The sequence below is a fragment of the Octopus bimaculoides genome, chromosome 5 (assembly GCF_001194135.2).
Source record: "Octopus bimaculoides isolate UCB-OBI-ISO-001 chromosome 5, ASM119413v2, whole genome shotgun sequence".
Lineage (NCBI taxonomy): Eukaryota > Metazoa > Mollusca > Cephalopoda > Octopoda > Octopodidae > Octopus > Octopus bimaculoides.
Window position 1 is genome coordinate 11,025,212 of NC_068985.1, and position 10,425 is coordinate 11,035,636.

Genomic DNA, 10,425 nt, shown 5'->3' on the forward strand with positions numbered 1-10,425 from the left:
GTAAGGCCCTCTTGCTTTTCCGGCGCTCGGGCAACGCCAGCGGTGGGGGTTCCACACGGATTTTATATAGTGGGTTGGTAGAGTCTGAATGCGACGATGGCCTAGGGGTGACTCTAGGTCTCTGGTTTATTCAACTGGACAGCCTGTTTCACCGTACATTCGGGTTGAGAACGTTGGACAACTTCCAAAAGTCCTTAACCTGGCAATGCTACAGAGGTGCCTTGCCCGTTTGGGATAAGCTTGCAAGACACGGTAAGCGTCAGTCGCCGACCTGTCCAAGATGCGGGGGAGACAGGGAAACCATCCCTCAGGCTATTGTTCAGTGTCCGGAGATATCTGAAATGTGGGCTTATGCTGAACACCTGTTGTCCGGCGAAGGAAGAGTACAGCTGTCGACTGAGTCAATTATAAAAATTGATCCACCGGGAGTTTTAACAAACGAAGGTGAGAATTGTTTTTTCACAGCAATAGCGAAAGAGGCAGTATGGAAGACGAGGATAAAAGGAATTAAGACAGGCAACTTTATCTCTGGCCACAATTTAAGTTCATTTTTTACTTTTCATTTGAAAAGGAAAGTGTGGCTGGAGAGGAGATGTCTGTCGGAGTGTACGTTCTAAAAGAGATGGAAGCATGTTGCACGAGTGTTGTGCGTGCAAGGAACCGTGCGAATAGTCAGAAAAAAATGGAAAATAGGTGCCAGCGATAGATCGGGGCTTGTGGGGTCGGAGCATGGCCTGATCATCGCTTCATTTGTGTTGTCTAACGTACTGTTAATATCATTCGATTTTTTATATTTTATATTATTTTTAAAGTCATATTCTATGTAGACCATTCGCATTACTGATCCCAATCAGTTGTTTTGTACCATTCTATGTTTAGCCCTCTGTGGGCAATAAAGAAATTGGTATTTCGTCTGCCGTTACGTTCTGAGTTCAAATTCCGCCGAGGTTGACTTTGCCTTTCATCCTTTCGATAAATTAAGTACCAATTACGATAAATTAAGTACCAATTACGCACTGGAGTCGATGTAATCGACTTAATCTCTTTGTCTGTCCTTGTTTGTCCCTTCTATGTTTAGCCTGTTGTGGGCAATAAAGAAATAAGAAACGTTAGTACGCCGCGCGAAGTACTTAGCGGTATTTTGTCTGTCTTTATGTTCTAAGCTCAGACTCCGCCGAGGTCGACTTTGATTTTCATCTGTTCGGGGTCGATAAATTAAGTACCAGTTGCGTACTGGGTCGATCTAGTCGACTGGCCCCCGCCCCCAAAAGTTTCGGGCCTTGTGCCTAGAATAGAAAAGTACGGAAAGAGGGTGAAGATAGAGACATACAGTACACCCAGTGCCCTTCTTTATATATGTACGTATAAAGATGTGCACTCGTGCACCTGCATTTGTGTGTGTACAGTAGAACCTTGCAGTCCGAGTTTTCCATTGTACGTGTAATTTGCTGTACGAGCTGAGTCGCGTGCCAGTTTTTGTCTTGAAGTACGATCGGAAATCTGCAGTACGAGCGAGTTTCATACAAGCACAAATCATACCATCTTTAATGTAACTCAGTTCATAAAACCAATTTATGTATCTCTTTTGCATTCTCTCTTTTTTTATAACTGCCCGTTTTGCTTGTAACTACACTTTTCCTGTTTTAAAACCCACAAAAATTATTTTTCAGTGGTTTTGGACGACTGGAACGGATTAATTATAGTTTATTTAATTTCAATGAGAAAAATTGATTTGTAAAACGAGTAAATCGTAAGAAGAGCTCAGCCATGGAACAAATTAAACTCGTACTGCGAGGTATCACTGTATTATGTAAGAAATCGCGTGTGTCATCTTGAAAATCAGAAGCTCAATCTTTACATTCACAGCGCTTTACGATGGATACCAACTGAACCAACAGCATTTCAATCTATCTGCAACTGCTCTCACAGTTAAGTTTTTACTACAATGTGTTTGGAATAAAATATATAAAACTTCTCATTTTAAAAATAACTTTTGAAGTGTGTTGAGGCATTGTGTCGCGCCAATGTCTGGATTTTAAATGTTCTATAGTTGCCAATATTTCAGGAAATCAATGTAAAAATAACAAAAACAGTTAGATTAAATGCATAATGTATACGCACGAAAGTAAAATGTAATAAAAGCGATTTTTTCAGTGTATAGAAATTGATTCCTAATGCATTTGTCACGATATAATATTTTGCTGCAGGCAACGCAAACTTTACATGAAATAGGTTTTTAAAGTGAAACCTGATAATTTCTAAATGCTTGTAATGGAAAATATTGTATACATCAAGTGTACTTTATGCCATCTAACGATAGTTACTATTTAACTAGTATAATTTCCCATCTTCACATTTATGATTGTTCTTGAAAGACAGACTTTTCCATGAAGTTTAGCAAAGGAAAATGCATATTTATTAATAAAACTGAACAGACAAGCATTGTTAGGTATGGTGTGTCGAGTTAAAAGTTTTATCAAATGTTCGAAGTTATTTGCTTTATTTGTCAAGTTACAACAAAAGCGGTCTAGCATTAAAATTAGAGGCCATCATGCTGCACCGTCTGAAACCGACTTTCTGCCATTTCTTGGATGCCGCCCTGATACCAGTTATTGTCTTTCGAGGCGTAAAACTCCTTCACTGAATCTATTTACTGTGAGTGATATCGGTTTGATTCCTTCAGTTTTCTGTGAATTATTCCAGGTAGGTCGACCGATTCGAAGTCTTTCCTTGTCTTGCTGCCGAAGAGAACGCCTTCCGCTAACCAACGTTGAGTATTTTTGTCGCGCAATCGCAGACGTCCGTGAGATGCCGAGTTCCCCTGATATTCCGATTGCAACTCGCTGAATTTGCCTTTATAGCTTGAAGCACGCCCTCGGAGTCCACGGTTTTATGCCTAATCGACCTTGCCTGATCATCGAGGTTCTTGCAGCCGGAAGAATTCTTCTTGAATCATCTGGTTACTGTTCTGCGACTAACCACGCCATTACCTTTCGCACAACAAATGGTTTTGGTTGCTCCTGCGGCGATATGGCCCTTTTCGAAATCGTAAGACATAAGTTCCCGAATTAGAATACGTTACACGTTAATCTGGGCGGTTTTCAAATCACACATGGAATGAAGCAAGTCACAGCGTGTCAGCACACCAGCTAACACAATACTACCAACATCAGCGGTTATGTCTAGAGTTTGACCTGCTTATGTCACGTGATATACATGCCGTAAAGTAGCGGATATGTCAATATTGCAAAACTTTTGACTCACATCAATATACAGCCCTAAAGAGTAAAAGAATCTTTTCTACTCTAGGCACAAGGTCCGAAATTTTTGGGGTAGGAGCCCAGTCGATTAGATCGATCCCCAATACGCAAATGGTACTTAATTTATCGACCCCCCCGAAGGGATGAAATGCAAAGTCGACATCGGTGGAATGTGAACTCAGAACGTAAAGACAGAGGGAATCGCGCAATACAAATATTGAAACAAGATAAACTATACTAACCGCATGTATATCAGACGAGCAATGGTAATAATATTAATTGTACTAAATATATTAATTTGTTCTGGTAATTCATACTATCAGTTCCTCAGTGTTACCAAATGTTATAATTGCCAAAACTGCTAACTCTTGGAAAGGTGAAAGTGACAATTGGATTATAAATTCCGTAATATATCAATTACATATACAAATTTACACATTTCGTTTAATTTGCTATTTCTTTGAATGTTTAAATCGTTATTTGAGAAAATTTAAACTATTTATCGCATCTAATTAATAAAGAGAATTCTATAATATCTAGTACTCTGAAAATAAAACCGAGATGTTGACAATATATGCTTAAATTTGACACTAAATGTACAGGAATAATTGTGTATGAGTGAAAATAATTATATGTCTGATTATATTTATCATACTTCATCTTTATATTTCAGCTACAATTTACGTACTGTTAATTAATTATGAACTCTTAAAATTAAATTTATGCAAAAGAGTCTTAACTCATAATAAAGACATTAGACATACATATACGTACGAACACAAAGAAAGTTTGAAAGCATCGAATGTGGTTGGCGTTTTGCAGAGAAGAAAGTAAATTACACACGTAGTAAAGCTGTTAGGAAAGCAGAAGAGGTAAAAACAATTGCTATCAGGCAGCTACGGGACTCGAATCTTCACCCCACGGGCTGGGCGCTCTAACCATTAAGGTAAATCGTTCCCGATAGCAATTACCCTCAGTTTTAATGTTGAATTATATCTTTGGAATGCAATAATATCTTATAAATAAATTTCGGAGCGTCGAATGTTGTTGGTATTTTGAAGACAAGAAAGTAGATTTAGAATGCACTAAGGCTGAAAATACAACTAAGAAAGAATGAGCATTTATGCTTCTAGGACTCGAAACCGTACCCGTACAACTCACACGACGGGCTTTCAGGTTCTGTTTACCAAACCCACTCCCAAGATGCTGGTCGATCTTTGGCTACAGTAGAAAACTCTTCTTGTTCAAAGTGTCACATAGTGTGATTGAAATCAGAACTACGTGGTTTAGAGGTAAATTTCTTATCAGTCACGCCTCAGCGTATATGCCACGCGTGAGCCTATATTCAAAAGTATTACATTATTGATTTCAAATTTTGTCACAGGGCTAGCAACGTAGGAGGAGAGAAGTCGATTACATCGACCAAGCACTCAACTGGTACTTATTTTATCGATCCCGGAAGGATAAAAGGCAAAGTCGACCTCGGCAGAATTTGAACTCAGTGCATAAAGATGGACAAAACGCCGCTAAGTATTTTGTCCGGTATGCTAACGATTCTGCCACCTGTCCGTGTAAGAAAATATTCTTTATTACTCTAGACACAAGGCCCGAAATTTCAAAATTCCGATATTTGGCAATTTCCCGGAATCTCCGTATCCGAAAAGGTGGGTTTTGGGGAAAAAGAAAATTTAAAAAAAAACAATAATTTGCCGGAAAATGGGTGTTGGGGGAGAGGAAGTTTTTCCGAAATATCCGTACACACGTTACAGAGTAATACATATTTATTAATTTTTACAATGGAAAGTTTGAAAGCGACTTCGAAGTTTTGGTTTGCACACATAAATACTAATTATTAGTATTTAACTAATTTATTAGAGATATTTCAATATACAAGACCCAGAATTTTGTGTATCCATCGATCAAAGATGTTGCATTTAGTCGTTGATATCTAATCGTATGTGGACAACTAATGAGAACACCTTTTTGTGGATATACTGTCTTCGATTTTGTGTAATAATAGGACTGCATTGGAGATTATTTTGTTTTTGTCTTTTAGTAAGATAGTACATTGTTGAAGGATTAACAATGATAATAACATATTTATGATAAGTCACTATTTGTAATAAATGACTGTTATATCGTTTATTAGATTATAACCTGAACTACGTTAGACAAATATAATGATTTTGGAATAGGAATTTGTGTCTGAACACAAATGATATTTTACACTAATTACTCACGGGAGTACTTTATCTGTACTACATCATGAGATGAGTTACAATTACTGTCTGTATATATGTGAGCATGTGTGACTTCATATATATATGTGTGTGTGTGTATGTACCTTATGCAATCAACGATCTTTTGCGATTATATGCAATTATTTCCTAAATTTCTAATACGGTTATTTATTCCTTACGACACCAGAAACCATTTCTCACATTAATGAACTGACGCAACTGCTCATGAAGAGAGGAATAATCGACTGTTCTAAGCTAGTCCATGATTTATTGGGAAAATTTGGTAATAGCAGCTCTGTCAAAGCATAGCATAACGTAATAACGTAGGAGGGATAGCCTATTACGATGTCATCTAATATATAGTGTCTTCCATACAAACTTTGAAAAGGTTTAAAATCTACTCGATGTTGGACAGTCTTGGTCTAAGCATAAACAAGCAGAGAATATGTAAATAGTTGTACTGGATGAAAGAAAAAGCCATCCACATGAAGTTTGTTGGACGGAACTGCAGCCATAATGTATACCGTTATTATTATTTTTTGCGGTGGTGGCTTCATGCCTGTAATTTATAACAGTTTGTCAACTTTAGTCTTTGCATTGCAAAATGGTCTCTTCCTTTACTTTTTTGTTTATTTTTCTGCTTTTGTATCACAATGCTTCAAGTAATCTGTAAGGCTCTCCTTTATCTCTTTGGTGACACCATCACAATATACAGTCTTTCGAGAGAAGGTGAAATAATTCGGTTTTGGAAAAGTGGGTGTCAAAGCACATGATTTGGTAAAGAATGGTTTCAAATTTTGGCAAAATGCTAAAATTTTTTTTTGCGGGGGACAATCGATTATATCGATCTCATTGTCCAACTGATACTTATTTTATCGACCCCAGAATGCTGAATGGCGTAGTGCACCTGCGTGGAATTTAAATACAGAAAGTAAAGACTGACGAAATTCCGCATGTCCGGCGTGCTAAAGATTCTTTTCTACTCTAATTACAAAGCCGGAAATTTTGGGGAAACAAGGTTAAGTCGATTATATTGACCCCAGTATTCAACTGGTACTTAATTTATTGACCCTGAAAGGATGAAAGGCAAAGTCGACCTCGGCGGAATTTGATCTCAGAACGTAACGACAAAGGAAATACCGCTAAGCATTTTGTCTGGCATGCTAAAGATTCTGCCAGCTCACCGCATTAATAATGCAATTGACAAGAGCTTGTAAACATTGGGTTGAAAAATGGTTTTGGATAGAATAATTTCAAGGATCTCCGTGCGATTTGAACCCACATCCCTTGAAGTCATTAAAGGTTTACTTCCGTGGAACACTCAATCTTTCAAATTTCTCTTTCCGTTTTAGAAACTTTACACTTATTAGCAAAATTTGTATGTTGTTGGCATCATAGCAATTTACAAACATTCTGTCATATCTACGGGTTATTCCATGTAAAGTCCCACGCGTAGTGTTCCACCTTTTCTATCCAGAAGTGTTTTTCAACCTAGTGTCCTCTGGATTCAATGTTCGAAATAAGACTTGTTTATACGTTTGAAGCATTTTTTTGACAACAGTCAAAGAGGAAAAACTGGAGAAAAATGTAGTCAAATTTATATATAAGAAGAATCAAAACCCAGAAAACACACACACACACACACACACACTAACACATACGTAAGTACATATCAACAGGAAAAAAGAGAAACTATTAAAGACTTTGGTAACTTTCATAAATTAGAAGCGCTTGCGTATGGTCGGTGTATACATTAAAATAAATTACCCCACAAACAGCCTTCCTAAGGCCAATTCTAAAATGCTCTCCCTTCTCTCCCAAATTTATAATTGCAACATTAGGACAGGAACATTTCCACAAGAAGATAAAGGTTATTCATTGTGAGTTGTTTATAGAATATAACAAAGAAATGTGGCCCGTCCGAAATAGACAAAACTTTTGTTGGCATATATTCCTCAGTATTTGATGCGATTTCTAAGTCGTTAGTTGTGGCTGTCATAAAAGGTGGCACAAGATGCGAAAGTTTATCTCTTGGTTTCCCTTGTATTATTTATATTCTTGAATAATTGTATCTTTAATATACGATCTTTAATATACTTGTTAAAAGATTTGGTATACATACATACGCCTTTGTATGTGTGTATTCTGCATAAACATATATATGTGTGTGTTCTGCATAAACATATATCTCTTCCAAATTTACCTCTTTATATGCTAATATGAACATACATAGATACATACATACATACATACATACATACATACATACATACATACATGAGGCTTGGAAGCAACCCTTGTCTGATAACCTTAAATACATGTCCAAAGTAGTTGCTCGACTCTCCCGCAACGTATATATATATATATATATATATATATATATATATATATATATATATATATATGTAATGTATGTATGTATGTATAGAAGTTCTTTTCCTTTTCCTGTATATTCAACTGTTTTCTCTTAATATCTTTTGACTTGTAATCCAAATGAGTGTCAGTTTTTGTTTTTCTAATTCTTTTCCTTGAGTGAAATCGTACTACATTTGATAAGCCATAGGTAAATATGAGTTCCTTCACTTCAAATCGGATTGCAGCGAAATGCAAAGAATCCTTATATGCCTTATATGCTTTCCGGATTCTATCACACTTCTTTTTAGTTATGTTCAAAGCAGCGCTGGTTGTGTGATATCACGTGGTTATACTTAGCTTTAGAGATGCATGAGCCGTGAGATGTTATAAATTGTACAGCGCAACTAATATGTTCTCTTTGTAAAACCGATGTGTCTGTTTACTTGTGTTTGTTCTCTTACCTAGAAGTTCCGATACCAACCTGTACTTGTAGACGTTTCTATACGTCATCACACATTCTTAAAGTTTTACAAGCGCTTGACCGAAATGTTTGTATCAATATAATATCTCCGCTGTTTGGCTGTTGCTATCTATGCAAACAAAAAAAGTCATATCTCTAGTTTGTAGTGTTCGTTGATAGATAACGTACCGACATCAATCGATGTTGCTAAAAAATATCAGCCAAATCTTCGTTCACTAACAACATTTCACTAACTAATTCGATAATGAGTTATGCACCTAAATTTTAGAAACAGATAACATGAAACCAATTAGATTAAGCTTCTTCTTGATTTGCTCCATTGTGACCATAAATTTTACATACGGACATTTCAGACGGCATGGTCACAACTGGAAAATTCCCACTGAACGTATACTCAATTTGGGTACGTGTGATAAAAATGCAAAAACACAAATACGTCCCTAATTATATTGTCAGCCTCTGAAGGTATTTTAAACTATTAACTATTATAATCACGACCATCTCAAACAAGAGTTGTTTTCCTACGCACCCACGTGTTGCAGGTTGTTTTTATTTTAGCATATTTTGCTTTTTTTTTGTGTAACCTATGGCATTCCAAATTTTTAGAACTTCCAATAAGACAAAGTCACGATAATTTAATATAGAAATAGATTTTTAGAAAGCAAAACATTCTCGACGCCGCAATTAGTATTTCGTTATCTCACCGTTGATTATATATTCTGCTCTATGATAAGGAAGAGAATCGTTTAGGCATTTTATTTAACTTTTGCGAGAAAATAGAAATATGTTCATTAATATGATTAGATATTGTTTCTTTTGCTTTGTCTTTGTATTTAGTCAGCGAGTTTCCTGATACGAATTCGAATGTGGAAACAAATCTTTTGCCTTGGGAGGGTTATTACACCAATGCAAATAACATTCCTTCATTATGAGTCAATTGGTTAAATATCTAACCAATTAACTAATCGAGATGATTAGGTTGTTTAAGGTGCTGAAGGCGCATGGCTCAATGATTACAATGTCGGGCTCACAATAATGAGGTATTGAGTTCGATTCCCGGAGCGGGCTGTGTGATATGACCTTGAGTGAGACACGTTGCTTCAGATCAATCGCTCTGTGATCACTTCGACATCTGATGTGTTATAGACTGTGTAACCTTTCCAGACAACGCCAGTTTGATGCAGAGAATGAACTTAATGGAGAGTACAAATAGCTGATCATCGCTAAAACCAAATCATTTATACAGGTTGACCTGCAAGGAACTGTAGAACATCTTTCTCAGACTGCAAGAGACTACGATCCTCATCTCTTGGTAATCAAAATAAGAGCGATATTCTGCGGCCAAATCATTAACAGCGTAATCTCTTCAATAGATAATTTACCTCGTATACAAAGAAATAAATAAATAAAACAGCAACCGATACTGTCCGTTTTATTTCCTGCGCTGTTATTTATATCTGGCTTATATTTTTGTTTTCATGCATTCATATTTGCCTTCATACTATCTGTTTATATATTTATATAAGGTTTTGTTTCTGTGGCCATTTGTGAAAGCTTTTTTTTTTGTATCATCACATTTGATAAGTTTGCTATTTTGATTTTTTTTTTAATGTTTTACTATATACAGACTAGTTGCTTTGTTACCTGACTTTTTATGACTTAATGCCAGCTTTTCCTGTTGTCACTTGAGTTGCTATCTACAATAGCTAGTATCCACGATTATTAATTTATGTTACATTGATATTACTATACGTATGCCGTTTATTACATTAACTTTTCTCTCTCTCTTTGTAAACGCTAGTTTTGTTACGATACTCAAAGCTTAAGAGGTATTATCTGTATGTATTAGATTGTTTGTTTTTGTAATATATTTTCATACTTTACATTAAAGATAGATTAGTATAGCAACAGACTTGAGGTAGTAAGTTTTTTTTACTTGAATTTCTTTGTTCTGGATCCGGGCTCATTCCCACTGCGTGGCACCTTGGGCAAGTGTTTTCTACTATAGCTTCTGTCCGACCAAAGCCTTGTGAATGGATTTGGTAGACGGAAACTGAAAGAAGCTCGTCGTATATATACATATATATAT